Here is a 25498-nt window from a genome sequence, read left to right as displayed (position 1 = left end):
TTGGTTGTTTCTTTTAAAAAGTCACCTTTTACTTACAAAAGAATCACTGTAATCCAGTTTACATTTATCATTGAAAGTCAAAAGCAAGAAATAGGAAGAAACACAAGCATACTATAAAATAAAAGGTAACTGTCATGTTTTTGAAGGTAAGGTGTTTTGACATATCAGCAGACATTGTGTGAATTTATTTCAACTCCTAGTGGTACTGGTGTAGGTAGAAAATGTTTTGCTTGGTTATTGATTTCATCAAACACTCTACTTCACTGTTTTTTTTTCACTTCAGGAAAATTCGAGGAGGAACAACACATACTAGTGTCTTTCTTTCTCCCCGTCCTCTGCAAATAGTCCCTTCCTCTTCCTGCTTTCTCCTCCTTCTCATGTTAACATCTTCAACCATAAGATGGTGTGTTAAAAGATTGAATATACCTCTATGGAATGACTTCCAGAGGGTGTAAGTCTGATATGAGAGTTTTATTACCTTGAGTATTTTACTGGAAGAGATAGAACAACAAACATTTTCATAATAAATGTGTGGGTTAGGAGTGTTAGGAGAAAATACATTGATACTATTACTTTCAATATTTGATACTACTTACTTTGACTCTCACTGAACACCTATTTGTTTAGGATGAATTCACTTTAAACCGGGTTGAAGAACGAGCCTTTAATTGTCCTATTATTTGTGCCAAATCTATTATAAATTTGTTAAAAATTTTTTAATATCTACCTTAGAGGGTACTCTAGGTATTTAATGAGCTAGCATTTGTTAAAGGCTTGTATAGTAAGAATTCTTATAGTAAGAGTTCTTACCAATAGATGGTATATTTTTTAAATTGTCCTGTTGCATCAAAAAGTTCATCTTTATTGGTAATGTTGATTAAGTTTGCCCATTTGGTAGTTTGGTTTCTTTTAACTATCTTACTAGATTTTCTTACTTTTACCTGAAAAGTAGTCCATACTAATAGGCACATGTTTTGTATATTTCCAAAATATGTATTCTGTTAAATTCTCTGTACACTTTATTTAAAAATTACAGACGTTGAGGAAAAAAAATACCCTATTAAGGGAAGAATGAGTTTGTGTATAACTTGTAGAGGAAGGAGGCCACCCATTTTTAGAAAAATATGGATGGTATTGAAAATTTTGCCATGGCAAGGGATTAAAAGGACAGGCTTCTCTAATGTGTCTGAAACAACATTTGAATCCCCTTTGTTCATTCCGTAAATCTGCTGCTCCTTTAGAATTCCTGATTTTCATAAATAGTACCACCATTCACTTATTTGCTCAGGCATAAAACTTGGAATTTTCTGATTCTTCACACTCATACAACTCATCAGACAGTACCATCAATTCTTCCTGACAAATACATTCTGAATTTAGCTACTTATCACTTCCACTGGCACAACCCTTGGGAGCCACCATCATCTGTTGCTGGACCACAGCAATAACCACACTAGTTGCTTTCACTTTCTATCTGTACCCTCATGAATATTTTCCCATTTAAACCATTCTCTATATACCAACCAAAGCAATCATTTAAAAAATGTTACTAGGTTATGTCACTCCCTTGTTTAAAACCCTCCAATAGCTTCCTTATGCACACAGAATGAAATCGGAATTCCTTACCATAGCCTTCAAGACTGCATAATCTGGCTCCTGCCCACTTCTCCATCTTCCCAGGAAGCAGCACAGGAAGTTGTTCTCACCCTTCTTACTGCCTCCTTTCTGTCGTGGGCTGTGCTTTTTCTAGTCTGTAGCAGAGCCTGTTAGTTGTCCCCAAAAATTCCTCCATTTTTTTCATAGTAATAGACATGGATACATGGCTACCCAGAACAAAGACTATATTTTGCAGCCTTCCTTGTAGCCATGTAATAGTGCTGGCTGATGGGATATAAGCAGTATATCATGTGGCACACTTGTAAAACCATCCTTAAAAGATAGTTGGTGCACACCTTCAATGCGGCTTTTCCTTTATCCTGTACCGTGGAATATAGATGTGATGGCTTGGAACTGTAGCTGCCAATTTGTGCCTCATGCAAGTTCTCTCATTCTAGGGATGGCAAAACTAAACTGGTGGAAACCAGGGTCTGTGAGAACTTTATGGATCAGAGCACCATGCTAGCCCTGCAGTCGTAAATGTCTATATTATTAAAGCCACTATTTTGGAGTCTCTTGTTCTCAATTGAATTTAATCTTACCTGATACTCTGTCTCAGGGCCTTTGCACTTGCTTTTTATTTTTTATTTATTTATTTATTTTCTGCCTGGGATGTGGTTTTCTGTCTTGGATATGGCTGACTCATTCTCTTCCTTCAGGTTAACCCAAATATCTCTGACAGGCCTTCCCTGGCCACCGTATCTAAAATAGCTCACGTTCCCATTTATTCTCTGTCAATCATGTGCCCCTCTATTTTCTTAATAGCATTTATAATTTATCATTATCTTCTTTATTCACTGTTTATTTTCTACCTCCCTTCACCCTACAAAAATATAAACTACACCTGTTTTTTTCCACTACTTTATCCTTCACACATGGTAGGCATTAGATAAATGCTGTTAAATTAGTGAGTGAATGAATCAACAAAATTCTTATCCAAGATTAGCTAGACTTTTTAAATAATAAATGAGTAAATGTCAACAGATATCCTTAACACAAAATTTGTAAAATCCAATCTAGGAAACAGGAAAAACAGTACTAAACTAATACGATATTCCTGACCTCCAACTTAATAAAGAAGATGTCTACCTTTTTCTGGGAAATCTGTAAGGCTAGTACAAGGAAAAAAAAAAAGACTGCACTGCAGTATATCCAGGGCTAAAATTCACACTAAAAGGGGTCTGAATTATAATTTACTAGACCTCAGTTTCTTCATCTTAAATATGTGTAAGCTTTGAATGGTAATACTATAACAGTTAAAAGTTTAATAGTAAGCCCAACTTATGAGTGACAAAACATGTTAAACATTAATTTAGTCTTCAGGCACTATTTTAACAAGTGGTTATTTCTTGATAATACTGGCAAGGATTCAGAGAAACAGGGCTGCTTATATTGCTGAGAGTGTATGTTGGCAGCACTTTTCTAGAGTGCAGTTTGGCAATATGTATCAAAAGCCTTGAGCCATGTGCATTTGACCCAGCGATTCTTTTAGAAATGTGTCATAAGCAGGCTGGGTGCAGTGGCTCATGCCTGTAATCCCAGCACTTTGGGAGGCCAAGGCGGGTGGATCACCTGAGGCCAGGAGTTTGAGACCAGCCTGGCCAACATGGTGAAACCCCGTCTCTACTAAATACAAACAAATTAGCTAGGTGTGGTGGTGCACGCCTGTAGTCCCAGCTACTTGGAGGCTGAGGCAGGAGAATCGCTTGAACCCGGAAGGCGGAGGTTGCGGTGAGCTGAGATCATGCCACTGCACTCCAGCTTGGGTGACAGAGCAAGACTCTGTCCAAAAGAAAAGGCCAGGCACGGTGGCTCAGAGAGCCACCTGTAATGCCAGCACTTTGGGAGTCTGAGGTGGGGTTGGATCACCTGAGGGCACAAGTTCAAGACCAGCCTGGCCAACATGGTGAGACCCCATCTCTACTAAAAATACAAAAATTAGCTGGGCATGCTGGCGGGTGCCTGTAGTTTCAGCTATTGGGAAGGCTGAGATGGGAGAATCACTTGAGCCCAGGAGGCAGAGGTTGTAGTGAGCCGAGATTGTGCCACTGCATTCCAGCCTAGGTGACAGAGCGAGACTCCGTCTCAAAAAAAAAAAAAAAAAAAGAAATGTATTATAAGCAAATAAGGGTGTGTTTAACAAGTTAATTGCAAGAGTATTCTTTACTGCATCATTTATTAGGAGATTGGTTAAGCAACATCCATACAGTGAACAGTATTCAGCCATTTGAAATGATGTGGAGGAAATTTTATTGACATGATACATTGTTAAGAGCAAAGAAAAAGTTTTAAAATACAAATGTTTAATTTGTAAGTCTCACAAAGATCATCTAACGAAATATACACGAGGTGTTAAGTCAGCCTTGCAAACGTAACTATTTTTTCATTATTTTTATATCAGTTACTGTTATTGGAGCATTTTATATTGACTGAGGATCTTTATTAAAACTTCTTCAGCCTTCTGTGAAATCTTGTTATGATGGCTATAGTGACACTATATAAAACACATAACCAGAATATGTTTATGCTCAAATATTTCAAGCAATATTTGATGCTTAAAATACCAAAGTGACAATGAAAATGAAAGAAATTTGGATAGTTCCTTAGAGTTATTTGTTTGTGTTTCAGATATGAACATAAAGTATGTTTTTAATATTACCAATTTTGAGAATAATAGAATAAATGCCTTCTCACCTTAATAAGATGTTCTGTTCTGACTCAGTATTCATTTGCCATTCATTTTTCAAATGTAGCTGAAATCTCAGTCATGTTCCAGGCACTATGTTTTGTCTCTGAGAGAGGAAAAACCAAACTTTTTCCCTGTTCTCAAATACTACTCAATACAATACTTCTGCAACAAGATGGGGTGGGATAGCAGTCCCCCCTCACCCCCGCCCACATCAAACCATCAATTTTCTAGCAGACATCAGCTGGGTGTCTCAATTCTATTCAGTTCTGACACTATCTACCTGGAGGCGGCATCAGATCGAACAGATTGAGGGCTCGGTTCTGCAAGACTGCCCCCACCACTTCCAGTACCAGCCACAAGTAGTAGGTTGTCACCAATACTCCTGACCAAGCTATAAATCAGGATTCCCATGATCCCTTCCTCAGGTTCAATTAGTTCACTAGAGTGGCTCACAGAAGTCGGAGAAACACTTTACTAGCATTTACCCATTTATTATAAAGGATATTACAAAGCATACAGGTGAACAGCTGAATGGAAGAGGAATCTGCACACCTTTTCTCCCATACCTTGCCCTATGTATAGGTAGGGAGAAGAGGTGTGGCAATTCCATGCCTTCTCCAGGCAGGCCAGCTTCCAGGAACCTCCTAGTGTTCAGCTATCAGGAAGCTCTCTGAACCCTGCCTGTCCTTTTGGGCTTTTATGGATACTTCATTATGTAGGCATGATTGATTACATTATTGGTCACTGGTGAGCAAATAACCTTTAACCCCCTCTCCCCTCCCTGGAGGTGAGGAGCCAGGTTAAAGTTCCAACTCCCTAATCACATGGTTGGCTTCCCTGGCAACCAGCTCCCATCCTGAGGCTACCCAGGAGCCCATCAAGAGTTACCTCATTAGAACAAAAGATTCTCCTATCATCCAGGAAATTCCAAGGGGCTTAGGAGCTCTGTCAGGAACCAAGGGTCAAAGACTGAATAGAAGAAGATTCTCCTAGTGCCCTTATCTAGAAGTTTTAGGACCTCTGGGCTAGGAAACAGAGACGAAAACTAAAACGTGCATACAGAAGATAGATCTATGTATATAATATTATAAATCACATCACCTTGTCATTTAGTTCTCAAGAAAACTATGTGATGTCAGAATAATAGTATAATTTTTTCCATTTTCTTGTATGCTACATGTATGTAGCAGATATCATTTAAATTGGTGAACCACATTTCCCCCCCTTTAAATATCCTTGTCCATATATTGAATCTAATACTCATCACCTTTGGAATTGATCATGGCAGTATTAAAGCCACTTCTATTCTGAACTGAACATTAAAGATGCTATTACCCCTCCAGTGCTTTTGTGGGTCACTATCATCTATAAAAAATATCCTAAAAGGAGAAGCCAAATAAATGAGGTAATCAGTGGAAAGAATATAAGATCCTTGGAATCTAAAAAATGGCTGTAACCAATCAGCATAATAAAACCTCTAACAATAGAAAAAGTTAACCACTTAGTTTAGCATCTGCTAAATGGCAAGCACCATAATTACATGATTTCACTCAATCTGTGTAACATTTCTGTGTGATAGGTGGTATTTGCATTTTACAGATGAGGAAATGGAGGCTTTAAGAGAGGTTGCTAGATATATCTAGAAAACCCCATTGTCTCAGCCCAAAATCTCCTTAAGCTGATAGGCAACTTGAGCAAAGTCTCAGGATACAAGATCAATGTGCAAAAATCACAAGCATTCTTATACACCAGTAACAGAGAGCCAAATCGTGAGTGAACTCCCATTCACAATTGCTTCAAAGAGAATAAAATACCTAGGAATCCAACTTACAAGGGATGTGAAGGACCTCTTCAAGGAGAACTACAAACCACTGCTCAATGAAGTAAAAGAGGATACAAACAAATGGAAGAACATTCCATGCTCATGGGTAGGAAGACTCAATATCGTGAAAATGGCCATACTGCCCAAGGTAACTTATAGATTCAGTGCCATCCCCATCAAGCTACCAATGACTTTCTTCACAGAATTGGAAAAAACTAAAGTTCATATGGAACCAAAAAAGAGCCCACATCGCCAAGTCAATCCTAAGCCAAAAGAACAAAGCTGGAGGCATCACGCTACCTGACTTCAAACTATACTACAAGGCAACAGTAACCAAAACAGCATGGTACTGGTACCAAAACAGAGATGTAGACCAATGGAACAGAACAGAGCCCTCAGAAATAATGCCGCATATCTACAACCATCTGATCTTTGACAAACCTGACAAAAACAAGCAATGGGGAAAGGATTCCCTATTTAATAAATGGTGCTGGGAAAACTGGCTAGCCATATGTAGAAAGCTGAAACTGGATCACTTCCTTACACCTTATACAAAAATTAATTCAAGATAGATTAAAGACTTAAACGTTAGACCTAAAACCATAAAAACCCTAGAAGAAAACCGAGGCAATACTATTCAGGACATAGGCATGGGCAAGGACTTCACGTCTAAAACACCAAAAGCAATGGCAACAAAAGCCAAAATTGACAAATGGGATCTAATTAAAGAGCTTCTGCACAGCAAAAGAAACTACCATCAGAGTGAAAAGGCAACCGACAGAATAGGAGAAAATCTACTGCAATCTACTCATCTGACAAAGGGCTACAATGAACTACAATGTAGATCCAGAATCTACAATGAACTCAAACAAATTTACAAGAAAAAAACAACCCCATCAAAAAGTGGGCAAAGGATATGAACAGACACTTCTCAAAAGAAGACATTTATGCAGCCAAAAGACACGTGAAAAAATGCTCATCATCACTGGCCATCAGAGAAATGCAAATCAAAACCACAATGAGATACCATCTCATACCAGTTAGAATGGTGATCATTAAAAAGTCGGGAAACAACAGGTGCTGGAGAGGATGTGGAGAAATAGGAACACTTTTACACTGTTGGTGGGACTGTAAACTAGTTCAACCATTGTGGAAGTCAGTGTGGCGATTCCTCAGGGATCTAGAACTAGAAATACCATTTGACCCAGCCATCCCATTACTGGGTATATACCCAAAGTATTATAAATCATGCTGCTGTAAAGACACATGCACACGTATGTTTATTGCGGTACTATTCACGATAGCAAAGACATGGAACCAACCCAAATGTCCAACAATGATAGACTGGATTAAGAAAATGTGGCACATATACACCATGGAATACTATGTAGCCATAAAAAAAGGATGAGTTCATGTCCTTTGTAGGGATATGGATGAAACTGGAAGCCATCATTCTCAGCAAACTATCACAAGGACAAAAATCCAGACACTGCATGTTCTCACTCATAGGTGGGAATTGAACAATGAGAACACATGGACACAGGAAGGGTAACATCACACTCTGGGGACTGTTGTGGGGTGGGGGGAGGGGGGAGGGATAGCATTAGATATACCTAATGTTACATGATGAGTTAATGGGTGCAGCACACCAACATGGCACATGTATACATATGTAACTAACCTGCACGTTGTGCACATGTACCCTAAGACTTAAAGTATAATTTAAAAAAGAAAGAGGCTGCTTTAGATTACAAAGATTATAAAGAGAGAGGATTGGAATTCAGGCTTTGTAACTACAGAACCTATTCTCCTTTTTAAAATGTATGTAATTTTTAAAATGTTGTGTGTAATATTTTTGTATATCCGTTTTCTTGGGAGAGGATCCATAGATGTCACAAGATTCTCGAAGGGGTCCTTACTGAAAAAACAAATGTCTAAGAACCACTAAAACTCCCTACTATGAATTTAGTGCACTTAATAATGGGGAAGAAAGTAACTCTGACATAGTTTGGCCACAGAATATATTTTTTAATTGTTACTAATCAATCAAATGAATAAATATGGAGAACCTAGGTAGATGCTTAAAATTCTGATTCAACTAACTATTGAGTTGCTATTATGCACTGGCCTCACAGATGATACACTACTGTTTCTCAGTCTTGAGTACTATAGGAGCACCTTTTATGAATTTTTGTGGATGCCCAGTGTGATAAACTATTTTTCTTATAAAGTTACCCTAATATGTACCAATAGAAAACTAGGAGTAAACTTAGGTTTTTAGCTCTATTTTAACTATTAAACTAGAAAAAAAATTAGGAATGAAATAAAACTAAAATATTTTAAGTTAACATTAATGTAAAAGTTTTTTGTTAAGCCTAAATCATCATTGGAAATAGAGCACAGATTTATTTGAATTTGAGATACCTATGTTGCTATGTGATAACTCAATTTTCCTAACAGTTTTCTCTGTTATGATTTTTTTGAAACCTTTATAATACCAGAAGCAAGCAATTACAGTATTTGACCTTTACCTGGCATAAATGGATCATTAATTAACTTACTCTTTACTGTAGTCCAGGGCAATTTTAAGTTAGATAGTCTGGCTCCAACTCCATTATAAGCAAACAAAAACATGGGCACTCAAGTCAAAGTATTTATTTATATAATGGTGGTTTTTTAATCCAAAACAGAGTTATGTTAACTTTTAGATTACTTTTGAAATAAAGGTACAAAACTAAAGATTTTTTGTGAGAACTCACAAATACTAAAGAATATGTTAGTGGGCCACTAGGGATTTAAGAAGCAAGATTATGAGCGTAAGGGTTTTGAATAGCTAAGATCTGCAATTTTATCTAACCGAAACACATGCAAGCTTCAGTGCCCTTTGAAAAAAATGCAATATTTTAAAAATTACTTCTACAAACCTCAGTTTTGCTGCCTAAAATTCGAGCATAAAAATATGACTATGCCTTTCAGGATTGTCATAAAAATTTTATCGGATGGGCCAGGCGCGGTGGCTCACGCTTGTAATCTCAGCACTTTGGGAGGTCGGGGCGAGCAGATCACGAGGTCAGGAGATCGAGACCATCCTGGCTAATACGGTGAAACCCCATCTCTACTAAAAATACAAAAAACTTAGCCCGGCGTGGTGGTGGGCGCCTGTAGTCCCAGCTACTCAGGAGGCTAAGGCAGGAGAATGGCATGAACCCAGGAGGTGGAGCTTGCGGTGAGCCGAGATTGCGCCACGGCACTCCAGCGTGGATGACAGAGCGAGACTCCATCTCAAAAAAAAAAAAAAAAAAAATTTCATCAGACGACATATGCAAATGCTTAGTATAGTGTATGGAATGAACCAGCCACTCAAATAGTTGCGATGATGATGATAATAGTTTTATGTGGAAAACCACATGTAATCTAAGAATTTTTAATAAAATTACTAATGAGGCACCTGAAAAGGAAAATGCAAGAAAATAATAGACTATATAGACAGCCATGTAAAAAAACAACAACAGAAATATAAATGTGCTAGCTAGTTGAGTTAAATATTTTCTGTTGAGAACTAAAATCAGGTAAGGTGGGGAAGTAAAACATATCCCTAAATGATTACATTTTATAGCGTCAACTAGTGATCATGTTTTATTTTGCTGCCATAAAAATATGTTTTTAAGTTACTTTAAAAAATAAACATGTTAACTAATCTTGAGTTTATGTAATGGCATCCCTTTCACAATTACTAAGACGGTTTTAAAAGACGCACCACTTTTTAAAGACATTGTTTAGAAGAAGATAGTTACCAGATATTTACAACAGTTCTTAACCTTACATTTTTAATATGATGTCCAACTCTGAAGTAGTTAGAATTGATAGTGTTAAGATTTTTAAAAACACTGCCTAATATAGAGGTAAACACCATATTTTATAAAACACTTATTGTACTTCCTCAGAGTAAGATTAGTTTCCATTAGATTCTAGATTATAAAAGTTGCTACAGCTGCCATAACTTTGGTGAAGGTGATTCTGGAGGAATATTATCCCAAAACCTCTTCTTTTCCTTCTAATGAAGCAGCCTGCAATTAGGAAACAACTCTTCATAAGCATAACCCATATAAGTGAGCATGTAATAGTTAAATGGCAAAATCCAGAGAAACAGCCAATTGATCTTTTACAAACTCAGCAGCTGCCACTGAAGAAACAGGTGATAATGTGGCACAAAAAGATACCGTAAAACACAGGACTTCTAAATACTTAGTAAGGAAGACCTTTTTGAAAGCCTTATCCTGAAAACATCTCTTCTTGCTAAAAGCTAGGGAATCTTAGAATCTTATTAAAAACAACACCACTTACAATAGAGCAGAGGGAAGAGAAAATCTGTTTTGAATGAACCAACAACAGCAGACATATTTATTATACTTTTTTTAAATTTATAAGAAAAAAAGATTTAATTGGATCACAGTTCTGCAGGCTGTACAGGAAGCATGGTACCAGAATCTGCCTGACTTCTAATGAGGGCTTCAGGAAGCTTAGAATCATGGTGGAAGGTGAAGGGTGAGCAGGCATCTCAACATGGTGGAGTGGGAGCAAAAGAGAGCTATTACACTTCTTTAATTAAGTTAAAGAATTTACTTGGCTTTGCCTAGTTCCTTATAGAAACAAAAATTACAAAAAGGGAATGAAGGAGGGAGAGAGGAAGGAAAAAGGAAGGAAGAAAAAAAGGAAAAGGGAAAGGAAAAAGAAAAAGGAAAGGAAGGTTCTAAACTAGATTCCTCAGTACACTAGTTCCATAAGATACGGGTAAGTATTCTGTTAAAAAGCAAAGGATTTCATTGTAATGCTCTGAATTAAGAGGTTTCATTATTGCCAAATTTGGTTGTTACTTTTTTTTCTTCTTTTTTTTTTTTTTTTTCCGTATGTTTTTGAGACAGGGTCTCACTCTGTCACCCAGGCTAGAGTACAGTGTGGCGCAATCAGAGCTCACTGCAGTCTCCAACTCCTGGGCTCAAGTGATCCACTCACCTCAGCCTTCAGAGCAGATGGGACTAGAGGCATGCATCACCACATCCAGCTAACTTTTAATAATTTTTTTGTAGAGACAAGGTCTCCCTATATTGCCCAGGCTGTTTTCAAACTCCTGGGTTTGAGACTCCTCCCACTTTGGCCTCCCAAAGTACTGAGATTACAGGTGTGAGCCACTGTGCCCAGCCCATTGGTATGTTAAGGTGTTAATATATGTGTACCTAAGTACCTTAGTTCTTTTTTATTGAAGATTTTAATTAATATCTTACAAAACCACAAGCTATCTAACTACATTTGATGGAGATACTGTACTTGAAAGGCTGAATTTTGGGTTCCTGTATATAGGGATTGAGAATTCTCTACCACAGCTTTGTTATAAGAAATTGACACAAGGCCAGGCGTGGCTGCTCACGCCTCTAATCCCAGCACGTAGGGAGGCCTAGGCAGGAGGATCACTTGAGTGCAGGAGTTTGAGACCAGCCTGGGCAATCTAGTGAGACCTCCTCTCTGAAAAAGTTGACACATGATGTGAATTGGGTATCACAGAAGATGTTTTTAACAGGACCAAATAAGATATTTCTCTTACCCTTTTAGGACTGAGGTTTTGCCAATACATTAGGCAAGGACTGGCTAACACTTGATATCATAATACTATAGGTACAACAGAATCTTTCTTTTTTGTTGATGCATTTATAATATAATATTGAGTGGGAGTTTTCCCATTGCCCCGTAATTATGATTATGCCCCAAAACTGAGAATAAAATGATTAAATACTTCACATTCTAAGTTAAAATAACTGAATAATCCCATAGTATTAGCCAAGTAGTGTCACAAGCATACCTATCACCACCACCACTACCTCACCACCACCACTCCTACTCACCCTTCATTAAAAAAATGGTAGGCCTGAGAGAAAATAAGGAGGCCTTTTGGAGAATCAGTTTGTGGACAGGACTGTTCCCAATATATAATTGGAGTCGGGGTTGCATGAAGAGAATTATATCCAAAGATTGGGATTACCAAAATAAGAGGCATATTTCTTTTCTCTGTTGGGTGTTTGCTGGGACAGAGGACTTGCTGAGCTCCTGGAGCTATATGAGTAGAGGAAAGAGAATTTGCAAGAGATGATAGACTAACAGAGGCCAGGACAGCAAGAAAGTGGTCTTCATGCCCATCATTTAGTGTGTCAAGAATAACGGAAATTCCCATGGGTGGTATGAACACCAGGGAAAGTAGGTGAGCTTCAGCCTTTTTGTCAGTATGCGCGCTGACCTCAGCAAGAGGGAATCTCTGCAGCAAGAGAAATTAAAGTGGTTCAGTAAACTGAATCCAGATGACCAACATCAGGAAACTACATAATGGGAAGCCCCTGCAGGCTCCCTCAAAGAAGCCTCATTATAGATCTAGCTTTTGGATACTGTCACGCAGAGGTTATCAAAATCCAGTTAATGAGGACTGCATCCTTACCCAGTCAAGTAAGAAAATAATCGCCCCTTTCTCTGTACTTGGGGTCGGGGGAGAGTAGAGGGGAATAGTGTAAAGAGCTTTGAATTGAGCTGGAGATTGAAGCTTTAAAGTTAACAACATGATTCTTTAATATATTGTGATTGTTCTAATAACTTTAAATAACTGAAAAATCAGAGAATCTATGTAGGATATAATTAAAGGAGTCGCCCCTCTTTTTTTCTATTTGATTTTAAAACTTAAGTAAAGCCAGGGCTGGGCGTGGTGGCTCATGCCTGTAATCCCAGCACTTTGGGAGGCCGAGGCGGGCAGATCACCTGAGATCAGAAGTTCGAGACCAGCCTGGCCAACATGGTGAAACCCCGTCTCTACTAAAAAAATACAAAAATTAGCCTTGTGTGGTGATAGGTGCCTGTAATCTCAGCTACTCAGGAGGCTGAGGCAGGAGAATCGCTTGAACCAGGGAGTTGGAGGTTGCAGTGAGCCGAGATTGCGCCCCTGCACTCCAGGTGACAAGAGCAAGACTCCATCTAAAAACAAACAAACAAACAAACAAAAAAAACCTTAAGCCAATGCTAAAGTGGTAGTTCAGACTCAGTTGCTCTCTAATCCTACTTTTCTGTTTAAAATCTGGACTGGCTGACAATATCCAGATTGAATGATTTTGCTGCCTATGGGTAACAATATCAGGATTGAATGACGTAGCTGCCTGTCTTTGTAATGGGTAGCAAATGCAAAAAGAAGCAGGACTTTTAGTAAACCAGATAGATATTTAATAACATGTATGCTTACATTATATAGTTCATTTCAAAATGTGCTTTCAGTCTTTATCAACTTCTTTGGTGAACTTTATAAAGTTCTGCAATTGAAAACATTCTGGGCAGAATTTTAAAGATATCTACAATTAACAGTTTGAGTGAAGATTCTGGTGTTCAGACAGAACAGACTAGGTAAGCAACATCCTTTGCAGAATGTTATTCTTAAAAATCTTGCTCCTCTTTGCATTTGCCACCCATTACAAAGACAGACAGCTATGTCATTCAATCCAGATATTGTCACTCAGTCTTATATTTTAAACAGAAAAGTGGGATGAAAGAGCAACTGAGTCTGAACTACTGCTTTACTTTTAGCATTCACCTTGCTGAAGTTTTAAAATTAAACAGAATTTCACAGAATTTTAGATCAGTATCTTCACTTCTAATCAATTAAATGAATATAATTTAACCCCAGAAAAAGAACAGAGTAAATCTAAAACTTGTATTTAATATGATTGAAGATTTAATCTTCCAGGTGAATATTGAATTTCATTGATATTTGGTGCAATAACATCTAGCATGTATCTAGTCAAGCCTTTTAACCATCTCAGTCTATATGGTGTGAAGCATGAAGAACTGTTCTTCGTTTGTTTGTTTTATTGGTGAGGGAATAATACAAGTGATTGCTTTCCAACTTCAGATCTGGATACAAACAATTAGATCATTCTTTTATATGAAGGACAACATGGGTCCATGCAAATTCCCAGTGCATTCATGCTGGTAAGTATTTACTGTGTACCAGGCACTCATCCAAATACAGGGAAAGTAGAGCAGTAAGGAAGGCAGATAAGGTTCCTGTTTTTATGGAGGAGATAAACAATAAATATTCAATATAATATGCAGTGATTAGAACTATCAAGGAAATAAGAGCTAGAGAATGATAAGGGGATGGTGTGCTCTTTTAGATAAAGTCAGTGAAGACATCTCTGAGCAGGTAACAGAAGCAAAAGATCTGCAGGAAATGAGGTTGCATCAAGTGCATGTTGATGTACATATGATTTAGGTGTCAGACTATGAATTTAATATTTCTTAAGGACAGTATTTTTTGTATATTCTGAACAACCCCATCCGAGAAATACAATTAACTTGCCTTTACAAAAAAATAGCATATTGTTATGTACAGTAATATCTTCATAAAATCTGGTTGTTGCTTCTGGTCTTACTCATTTCATTTTGATTCAACAGATCTTTATTGAGTAATTGCTGTACTTCAAGGCTTTATTCTAGGTTTTTGCTATATACAATTGAATAAAATAATGAACCCTGGCTACCTGGAGATTGCATTCTAGCAGGAAAATGCAGACAATAAGCAATAAACATAATAAATTATATACTGTGTTAGAAGGTGATTTGTGCTGTAATGGGGTAGGTAGGCCAGAGAAAGGGAGGTACTAATTACTTGGAGAAGAACAGCTTCCATTAATAAGTATGCTAGCAGAGTGGCCCTCAATTAGGTTAGACCTGAGCAAACAACAGGGACCTGAGGGAGTTAGCCAAGTGCCTGTCTGAGAAAACAGCTCTCCTTGACTCATACATATCTACATACGCTTTTGCCTCCAAGAAAGTTACTATCTTTTTTCCAACTCTTACTATTTTTTTAGCAAAAAAAAAAATAGAGTAGCTATGATACACCATCACTGTATATAATTTACTTGAATACGTGACGTTATTTTTTATTTACATAGGTAGCCACTACTATACACACATGCACACATACATATATACATACATGATTTATATATATATGACATATATATGATTTTAAATTTTTATCATCTGAAAGTGTGAAGAACTACCTTTTTTTTTTTTTTTTTTTTTTTTGAGATGGAGTCTTGCTTCGTCACCCAGTCTGGAGTGCAGTGGCACGATCTCAGCTCACTGCAACCTCCATTTCCCGGGTTCAAGCAATTCTCCTGCCTCAACCTCCCCCAGTAGCTGGAATTACAGGCGTGCGCCACCATGCTCAGCTAATTTTTTTGTATTTTTAGTAGAGACGGAGTTTCACCTTGTTGGCCAGACTGCTCTTGAGCTCTTGAGCTCTTGACCTCTAGTGATCCGCCCACCTTGGCCTCCCAAAGTGCTGGGATTACATGCGTGAGCCACCACACCCAGCCAAGAACTACTATTTTTAAAGGCACTGAAAACTAACTTATGATTAGAAAACATATATTTTTATATACTGGCATGTGTAGGTCACACTACAAATATACTTTATGCTTTCCAGTTAAAAGATAATGGTGTTCTTGAAGACATGTTAGAAATCCAAAATAATAATTTAAGATAAGTTGGAAGACATGGTAGATTACTCACTGCATGCTATAAATTGAGTGCAGAGCTAACAAGTGTGGTATGTTGGTATGTGTAGTTAGAAAAATTGACTTTTATGAGTTTATTCAATAAAATTAGAATACTTTCAATTCTTTTATTTTTGCTTCATTCCATCTGCCTTCCAGATATCACTGACTTTATTACAAAGGTGTTTAAAGTTAACATTATTAATCTACATATATTTGTTATTCTGCAGAGTAGAATCTTCTAATCTTTATGTTTCTAAAAGCATGACTTTTAAAAAAAGTAACCACACAATTACAACCAGGCATCTAGGTATTGTAACTGTATTTCCTTTCCATTTTCAAATTGTGTTCTGTTTTTATTTTTGAATCGATGTTAAATAACAGGTAACTGTTTGTAACTTTAGATACAATATTTTACTAAAAAGATCATAAATGTTCCATAAGCTTATATACTTTTTGTACTTCTTTTACTAACCTGGAAGTAATAGGTTTGATTTGCTTTAAAAAAAATAACTTTTTTTCTTCATAAAACCCTTCCTTTCAAATCCTGTCTACAGTGTCTCCTTCTGTCTTCTGAATTTACTTTTGTATTACCTATGTGACACTTATTAGTTTGGTGCAAAAGCAATTGCGGTTTTTGCAATTACTTTTTTAATGGCAAAAACCAACCTAATAGTATGTGTTGTCTTGTGTCTGTTTTAGCTTCCAAAAATAGACCATACATTTTCCAAGGACAAAGATCCAATTCTTATCAGTTAGCATAATGATTGTTTCCCAAAGTAATTCTTCCACTATACTTGTAAAACTCAAAGTTATGTTTTATCTAGATATCTACCTGTCTATATCTAAATATAGATATAGTATAGTATACAAAATTATGCTATACTAAAATTGAAATCTTTTTAAAATTGAAAGGGTTTATTTAGTCTACCTCCCTGAGATAGAGAAAAAAAAGGCTTTCCATCATCCCTCCTCTGTCTTTGGTGGTTAAGGTTCTATTACCTGAAAAATTATGTAGCCAAAGCGGCAATAACCAGCTTGTACATATAAAAAGTTGATCATATAGAAATAAATTTAAACCTAAAATGTTTTTGTTTTATATTGACACCAAAATATTTTGCTTTTATATCTGTACAGTCTGAAAATTCAAAAGAGAAGCAATTCAAAGGACTTCCATTTACTTATATCCCCTCTAATCTGCACAAAAGGTTAAATGTAGCAGTGCAGCAGTTCTGGCCATCAAAATATGATTATTGTACTTTAAAAGCAGCCATGAGAACTCTGCTCTTTGATAGACTTCAACTTGCAACAACTAAGGTAACATATTATCTGGTTCTACCCAAAAATACATATCCTCATCCTACTTATCTTAGATCATGTGTAAGATTCAGTTATGTTTAAGATGTCCTTCGGAAAAACTCACAGGTTAATCTTTAGCACCCACTCTCTACTCACTTTAGGTCCTTATCCCTGATGACTACTTTATTTCTTGCAGGAATAATCCAGTTCCAGAGGAGATTAGGAGTTGGGTGAGAGGATAGACTCTAATCTTAGAGAATTAAGGTATTGTACAAGTTATCAAGGCCTAGCAATCCAACTACTTTGACCAGAATTATTACAGAAAGTTGGAAAAAGATTAACTTGATGCAGAGTTATCTGAGCTGTGGACACTGCGCTTCTTCAGTTTTTCCTAACAAGTTTGAACAGGTCAGTGTTGTCACTTGTTAGGAAAAACTAACCATGATTGAAGTGTCACCTTTGGGCAGAGCTGAAATTTACTTGTTTGATACATGATCTTCTCAAAGTCCAGTGATCGCTACTTTGAAAAGGATACCAAGCAGTTAATCTAATAATATAACCAAACATGGTGCCCTGTGCTACTTACTGCACAGGTTGCATGCCTATGAAGCAGATCCTCTAAATAAGAAGTGCAAGCAAATAATGAAAATCTTAAAAGTCTATTACTTTAACTAACAGAACTTCTAGTTTTGTCTCCTATGAGAACTCTTAAGAGTATGTATGCTTATTAAGGTTTTACTTGGAAAATTATTTGATATTGTAATCATAAAGAGTTATTAGCTGTTTTCTCCTAATGCAAGTTAAAATGTATAGCTATGTTAAAAATTCATACATTAGTCCTAGTTAAACCATATTTTTAATATTTTTCTAAATAACAAAAATTCAGACTCTCTAAGGAGAAAAAATTATCAGTTTTTGGTCTTATTTTCTATGTGAATGGCATCAGGTTGAAGTTATCATAGTTTTAGTAGAACATTATTTTGGCCTCACTAATAAAAAAAAATATGCTTTACTGAGGGAACCCAGTGTTATGCCAAGGACTTGCTTCATTGTCCTGATCATTAATAATCATTAGACAAAGAACTAGGGAAAAAACACCACATTTCACATTTGTCAGACAAGCTTGTGACTTTAAAACCTAAAAAGTATAGCAACTAAATTGCAGTGTGGTTAATCGAGCTTATTCAGTTTACATATTGTTATAATGTGGAAAGTGGAATTTGACCAAGAACCTTTCAACCCAATCTATTATAACAGATTTAATTGCCCTTCTGTCCTTAAAAACTTTATGACAGTTAAGAGAGCTAAGCTAAAGTTTTTTTAAATTTCTGATTTTGACTTTTAGGTTAGCTACCTAACTAGTGGATGAAATTGATAAATAGGCATGACGATTTTCACTGTGACAGTTTGTTGTGAAATAAATTTAAAATGCAGAACTTAAGTTTCAGCCTTCCTAAATTGCTCCCTTGGACTTTACAACTTACTGTTGCCCTTCAGAAACTGGATCGCTGAATGAAATCTCTTTTCACACTACGTTCTCTCTAGCAATCTACTGTTTAACAGATGGAGATACCCTAACCCTTGCCTCAGAGGGTTTAAACCCTAGAGAGAGTGAGGCAGGCAATAGAAAAATCACAAGTAAAATTTTGGTATGTTAGATGTGGTTAGGTACTATGGGAGAAAGATAAAGCAAAGAAGGAATGTAAGGAGTCTGGGTAGAGGTAGGAGCATGGAGGATTATAATACTAAATCCGATAAAAAGAAAGTCTGAAAAGACAACTACATAGAAACCTGGAGGAAGAAAAGTACAAGCCATTGAATATCCAGGGAGGAGCATTTCAGGCAAAGGGAGTTGCACATGCAAAACCCCGGTGTGTTCAAGGTCCAGCATGAAGACCAATGAGGCTGGAAAGTAGTGTGCAAAGTGGAAGCTCACTAGGAGACGAAGTAAAAGATGTAATGAGGTGAGAGTAGAAGGAGTCCAATGAAGAAGAGTAGAGAGTTCCAATCATAAGTCACTCTAAGCTATTTTGGTAATTTTGATTTTTACTCTAAGTGAAATAAGCCTTTGGAGGACTTGAAGTAGAGAGGTGACATGATCTATTTTATTAAGAAGAGCTAACTGAATTGGGGCAAGAAGCAGAAGCAGGAGGAAGGCCAGGTAGGATACTGTAGGAATATTCCAGGTAAAAGGAGATAATGACTTGAAACAGAGCAGTAACAGAGGTGGTGGTGAGAAGCAGTCAGCTTCTGAATGTAGAATAAAGAGCCATTAAATCCATTTAGCTTATCATTGACTGAAGTACTGTTTTTATAATTATTTGTGATATATACTTTCATAGTAAAATGTTTGAAAATATAGGTAAGTGAAAAAGTAAAAATCACTCAGAACCTCGCTCTAAACATTTGATGGATAGTCTTTCACTTTTTCTAAATGTATGTGTGTATGTAGCTTATATTTATTCAAATGTGATCATACAAAAATCATTTTGTTACCCATTATATGTATTTTTATATATTGTGATAATTTCCTATTTCTTTAAATATTTTCTCACACCATAGTATTAGTGGCTGAATAATGTAGTTTGGATATAGCATAATTTAGCCATTTTATAGATAGAACAGTTTATCCAGTATTCTATTGTTGGCCATTTATACATTTTCCAGTTTTTCTGTATTATAAATACCACTTAAATGAACATCTGCATTGCTATATCTTTGAAAATGTGGTCACTGTATTACTTAGGAATCTCTGCCTATTTAAACAATTTTTTCATCATATTTATTTTTTCATTGTGTTTATTTTTAATCAAAGAATTACTTTTTTCTTTTTTTTATTATTTCAGTAGTTTTTATGGAACAGGTGGTGTTTGGTTATGTGGATAGGTTTTTTGGAATACTACTCAGCCATAAAACGGAACAAAATAATGGAATTCCCAGCAACCTGGATGGAGTCGGAGACCATTATTCTAAGTGAAGTAACTCAGTGAGAACAAACATCGTATGTTCTCACTTATAAGTGGGAGCTCTTAAAAGTGGGAGCTAAGCTATGAGGACACAAAGGAGTAAGAATGATACAATGGACTTTGGGGACTAGTGGGGAAGGGTGGGGGCTGGATGAAGGATAAAAGTCTACACATTGGGTACAGTGTACATTGGGTTTTTTCCCATCTATAACCGTAGAAAGAAAAGATTATATCAGATGCATATTGATAGATTTTAAAGGGTGCCAAAAATATTTGAATATGAACTATATATAAATTCCTACTGAAGACTAAATAAACATTCATGTATTTTGGAATTTGTTTTCTATTTCTGATAGACTTAGTTATTACCAGGAACAGATGACCAGTTGCAAGAACTGTCACTATTTTAACATTCTCCATCAGCTGTGGCCATGTTGGATTTCTGGCACCTGAGCATTCACATCCATCTGTTTATAGGGCATTATGCCCACTCATGAGGTTTATTCCAGTTTCAAAAAGTCATGTGTAAACCAAGATTGGAAATATATATTCCTTGAGGTATAAATAATCTATTATTTGAACTTTTTGAATTATGTTTTTAGAAAGAACTTTAGCCACTTACCAATTTGAGATAACTTTCAATTAGGCATATATGGAAAGCAACATTATCAGCAAAATTTTAACTTTACTAACTAATAAATAGAATAATAGACTTCTTCAACATGAGAAAGTTGAAATTAGGAAAATGCTATAACATATCCTTGAAAAATATTTTGAAACCAACATTTATTTGATACCTGCTGTGTGTGAGGTGCTTTTGTATAATTTGTGCATATAATTGTCATAATAATCCTGTGAAATAGATATTATCCTTACTTTGCAAGCAAAGAAACTAAGAGAAGTGATTTACTTAGTATCACAAGTAGGAAGTGACAAAGATAATTTCAAGCCCAGTTCTTTCTGACTTCAAAGCCCATAGTCTTTTAACCATACTGTGCTGCTTAAGAGATTGGGATCCAAGCATTAGAGCAGATTGACACATCTGTAATGTTGATTGTAAGCAGTTATAGTAGTTAAAATGTAAACAACAACAACAACAAAACAACCAACCAACCACCATCAACCACATGACTGCTTTACTTTTAAAACACTAAATAGCCCAAGGTAAGTATAAGGATATAAATTAGCTCTCATTATCAGGAAGACAGTGCTATATAGTAATTAACTGTTTTAACTGTAAGAGAATATCTACTTAGACAAAATATTTAAGAGAAGAAAATCTGGTGAGATGTTTGCTTGTTGTCTTTACATTAGTGATTTTCAAAGTTGAAAAAAAAAAAGTTATTTTTCCCCCACAGAAGGCTACATAAAACAAGTGAAAATGGTTGAAGTGGGGGTACAAGTGAAAGATGGGGGGATGTAGCTCTATTTGCTCCCTACCCAGTTCTCTCCTCTAATTCTCCATGTAACGTCGGAAGAAAAATTTACAAATTCCAGAATTCAGAATGTCATTTAATAGGCCATGTTGTGGCTGGAACACTTGGTTGATTGGCTTACTTTTTAAATATTCAACTGATTTATTTTGGTTATCTAAAAAATGTGATTTGGACTGGGCATGGTGGCTCACACCTGTAATCCTAGCACTTTGGGTGGCCAAGGTGGGCGGATCACGAGGTCAGGAGTTTGAGACCAGCCTGGCCAACAAAAATTAGCTGGGCATGGTGGTGTGCACCTGTAGTCCCAGCTACTCGGGAGGCTGAGGCAGGAGAATCGCTTGAACCCAGGAGGTGGAAGCTGCAGCGAGCTGAGGTCGCACCCCTGCACACCAGCCTGGGTGACAGTGCGAGACTCCATGTCAAAAAAAAAAAAAAAAAAAAAGTGATTTGAAAGGGGGAAACAGTTTCTGGGGCAATGGCTCACTTTTATGTTATACTGAATTATCTTTCCTCGTTTCTCCCAGCCAGAATCAATAAATTTATTCTATCAAATGATTTTTGAACTTCAAGTAAATGCCAGGCACTATACTGATTCCTAACTTCAAGAAGTCTAGAATCTGTCTGGAAGAGACAGATAATAAAGAAGTGAAAAAAAAATCAATTTGTGCTATAAAGAAAATGTGTTTTTTTGTTTGTTTGTTTGTTTGTTTTGAGACAGAGCCTCGCTCTATCCCTCAGGCTGGAGTGCAAAGGCGCAATCTTGGCTCACTGCAACCTCCGCCTCCCGGGTTCAAGCGATTCTTCTGCCTCAGCCTCCCTAGTAGCTGGGATTACAGGCGCCCACCACTATGCCCAGCTAATTTTTGTACTTTTAGTAGAGACGGGGTTTCACCATGTTAGTCAGGCTGGTCTCGAACTCCTGACCTCAGGTGATCCACCTGCCTCGGCCTCCCAAAGTGCTGAGATTACAGGTGTGACCACATCCGGCCGAAAATCTGTATTTTTGATAAACAATACATACAGTTTGTTAGGGAACTACTTTATTTTGGTCTTTTTGGCAAAAGTTACTTGTATTGGATTGAATAATGTTCCCTCAAAATTCTTGTTCACCCAGAACCTCAGAATGTGGCTTTATTAGAAGTGGGGTCTTTGCCAATATAATTAGTTAAGAGGAGGTCATATTGGGTTAGGATTGGCCCTAATCCAATGATTGGTATCCTTATAAAAACAGAAATAGAGACACAGACACACAAGGGAGAATGCCATATGAAAATGGAGGCAGAATGGAGTGATGCATCTACAAGCCAAGGAACACCAAAAATTGCCAGCAACTACTAGAAGCTAGAAGAGGCAAGAAAGGACTTTCTAGAGCCTTTGGAAAGCATGATTCTGCCACATCTTGATTTTGGACTTCCAGCCTCTAGAACTGTGAGAGAGTAAGTTTCCATTGTTTTAAACCACCCAATTTGTATTAATTTGTTATAGAAGCCCTGGGAAACAAATAAACTACTTTAGATCAGTTAGGAAGGCTTCTTGAACTATATGACTTTTAAACAGAGACATAAATGATGAGACTGTCCCAGCCAAGTTAAAAATATCACTGGGAATCAAACTCACTGGTGTTATTCCAGCTCAGTGGTAAATGTTCTACTGGTATTTTAAATAATTCTAAAATAAAGTCATTATTTTTCTTTGCACTCCAAAGTCCTTCTTTGCAAAAACTATATGAAGTAGGCATTAATATTCAAACTTACTATATAGAGGCTAAGGAACTTAGACCTAGTAAGTAGCAGAGCCTAGATTCAAGCTCAGGTAACCTAGCTTCAGGAGCCTGTAATTTAAACCATCAGGTTATACTGACTCTATTCTCAACCTTATGCAGTATGCTTTCATTCTTCCCACAAGCTTCCAAGGTGTCCTTTTTTGTGATATCCCATGGAATCCAGTCTCATATGTGAAATTTAGCTTTTCTTTTTTGTCTCCTTTTCCTCTTTTCCTTTATAATGATAGTAGTACAGATTGCTAAATGTATTGAGCACTAAGTGTGCCAGCTCTTTTAATTCAAACAACAACCATATGAGGTAGATACTATTATCATCCTCATATTCCAGAGGATATTTCTATGGCTTAGAGAGGTTAAGTGATATATGTGGGATCATAATACTAATAAATGGCAGACCCTGGGTTGGTTGGATCTGTCTGACTTCAAAGCTTCTACTTTTAAAAAAATTCAATGTAAAACCAAGGTATAACTTACATGATTTAAAATGCACAACTCCTAAATATTTAGTATGATGAACTCTGATATGTTATATACCTGTGTAATTATCATCACCCAGAACATTCCCCGATGGAAAGACTCCTTAATCATCTCCCTTAACAGTAGATAATCCTCCAAAGATAAACAACATTCTGTTATATATCACCATGAATTAACTTTATTTTTGAACTTTCTAGAAGTAGAATCATATAGTATATTTTCTTCAGTGTCTCATTTCTTTCCAGAGTCCTTATTTTTAATGACCATGTTATACTTTGTCCAACAAAACTGCCAAGTCCTCTGTCCTATTTTCCTAGGCTCTTGCTAAGTAACCTATGTTGATGATGTAATATGCTAATTCTTGCTAAAATATTAGTGGGTGAAAATTGTTTAAGTTACTTTTTTTGGGGGATAACTTATTAGTATCATAACTGACCTTAAGCTGAGAAGAATGACTATTATGAAAATTCTAAGTAGAGTCTGAGAGACTTTTAGGCAAAAGGGGCCTAGCTAGTTCCAGTTTTATATGGTTTGTTAACTTTAGGAAAGATGCTCATAAATGAATGCATAGAAGGAAAGCAAAAGCTGAAAAAAAGGGGGAAACTGAAAGTATGTAAATACTTCTGGGCAAGGAAAGGCTGTATGAGTTTTATGGTATTGGGAGAGGGGAGTGTCCTGGTCCATTTCTCCTGCTGTAACTAAATACCTGAGACTTAGTAATTTATAAACAATAGACATTTATTTCTCTTAGTTCTGGAGGCTCAGAAGTCACAGATCAAGGCACCAGCAAGTCTGATGACTGGTAAAGCCCCATTTTCCATAGATGGTGCCATCTAGGTGTCCTTACATGGTAGAAGGTCAAAAAGGGAACAAATGTTTTTTCCTCACATGGCAAAAGAGCAGAAAGGCAAGAGAGTGCTCCCTTCAACCTTTGAGCCCTTTCATAAGGGTGCTAATCCCATTTATGAGGTCAGAGCCCTCATGACTTAATCATCTCTCTCTTAGTACTCTTGCATTGGGGATTGAGTTTCAACATGAATTTTGGAGGGGACACAAATATTCAAATCATAGCACTGGTACACTAATTGTGGACCTTTAAAATTTATTTCTAAAATGTAAATGTTGTATCTATAACTGAAATTGAAATACCACAGAAGAAATCTTAGATGTATAAAAAGAAATGTTAATGTCATATAGAAAAATGAACATTGAAGTTGTCAAAAGTTTTGGGTTCTAGTCACTGCTCTGCAGCTTACCAGCTAATTACCTCGCTTAAATCACCTAATCTTTCTGAGTCAACTTCAGTATATGCATAAAAACATTTACCCTGCCTGACAGGATTGGTGTGAAGATTAAATATGAAATAAGCTAGTTTATATTAATGTGCTTTATAAAGTCTCATATATGAAGCTTTATATATATACACATATCACTGTCATAAAATAGTTAATACAATATTAGATATATGAAAAATTGAATACTGTAACCACCTGATGCAATAGAAAGTCTTAATGACATTGTTTTTGAAGAACTTCTAATTTAATAACCCAGACTTCCAGTCACTCAGTTCAAGTTTGTCAGAACTCTAAATGAATGGATTTGGAAAAATACAAGAGCAATTTTCTTTCCCATTTCCTTTTGCTTTTACATTTCACCTCTTCTCAGTGATAAATTTTGTTGGAAAGCAAGACATAATTTTTTTACTTTTACCCTTTTCCTTAGAATTTCTTGCATGTCACACGTGAATTTGCCTAGGGATTCTCATGTAACAAGAATTATTTAA

At 36.5% G+C, this 25498-nt stretch overlaps 1 long non-coding RNA gene across 1 annotated transcript; it reads left to right on the top strand.

Annotated features, from left to right (window-relative positions):
- Window positions 1–14100: 14100 nt before the first annotated feature.
- LOC134807585 (uncharacterized) lies at window positions 14101–23152 on the top strand. Its single transcript, XR_010148363.1, has 6 exons — window positions 14101–14180; window positions 16892–17071; window positions 17250–17317; window positions 19900–20118; window positions 20376–20577; window positions 22687–23152. It is a non-coding gene; the product is annotated as an uncharacterized LOC134807585 (long non-coding RNA).
- The last annotated feature ends 2346 nt before the right edge of the window (window positions 23153–25498 follow it).

This window comes from Pan troglodytes, chromosome 10, assembly GCF_028858775.2.
Source record: "Pan troglodytes isolate AG18354 chromosome 10, NHGRI_mPanTro3-v2.0_pri, whole genome shotgun sequence".
Lineage (NCBI taxonomy): Eukaryota > Metazoa > Chordata > Mammalia > Primates > Hominidae > Pan > Pan troglodytes.
This window is presented reverse-complemented; position numbering and strand designations above follow the sequence as displayed.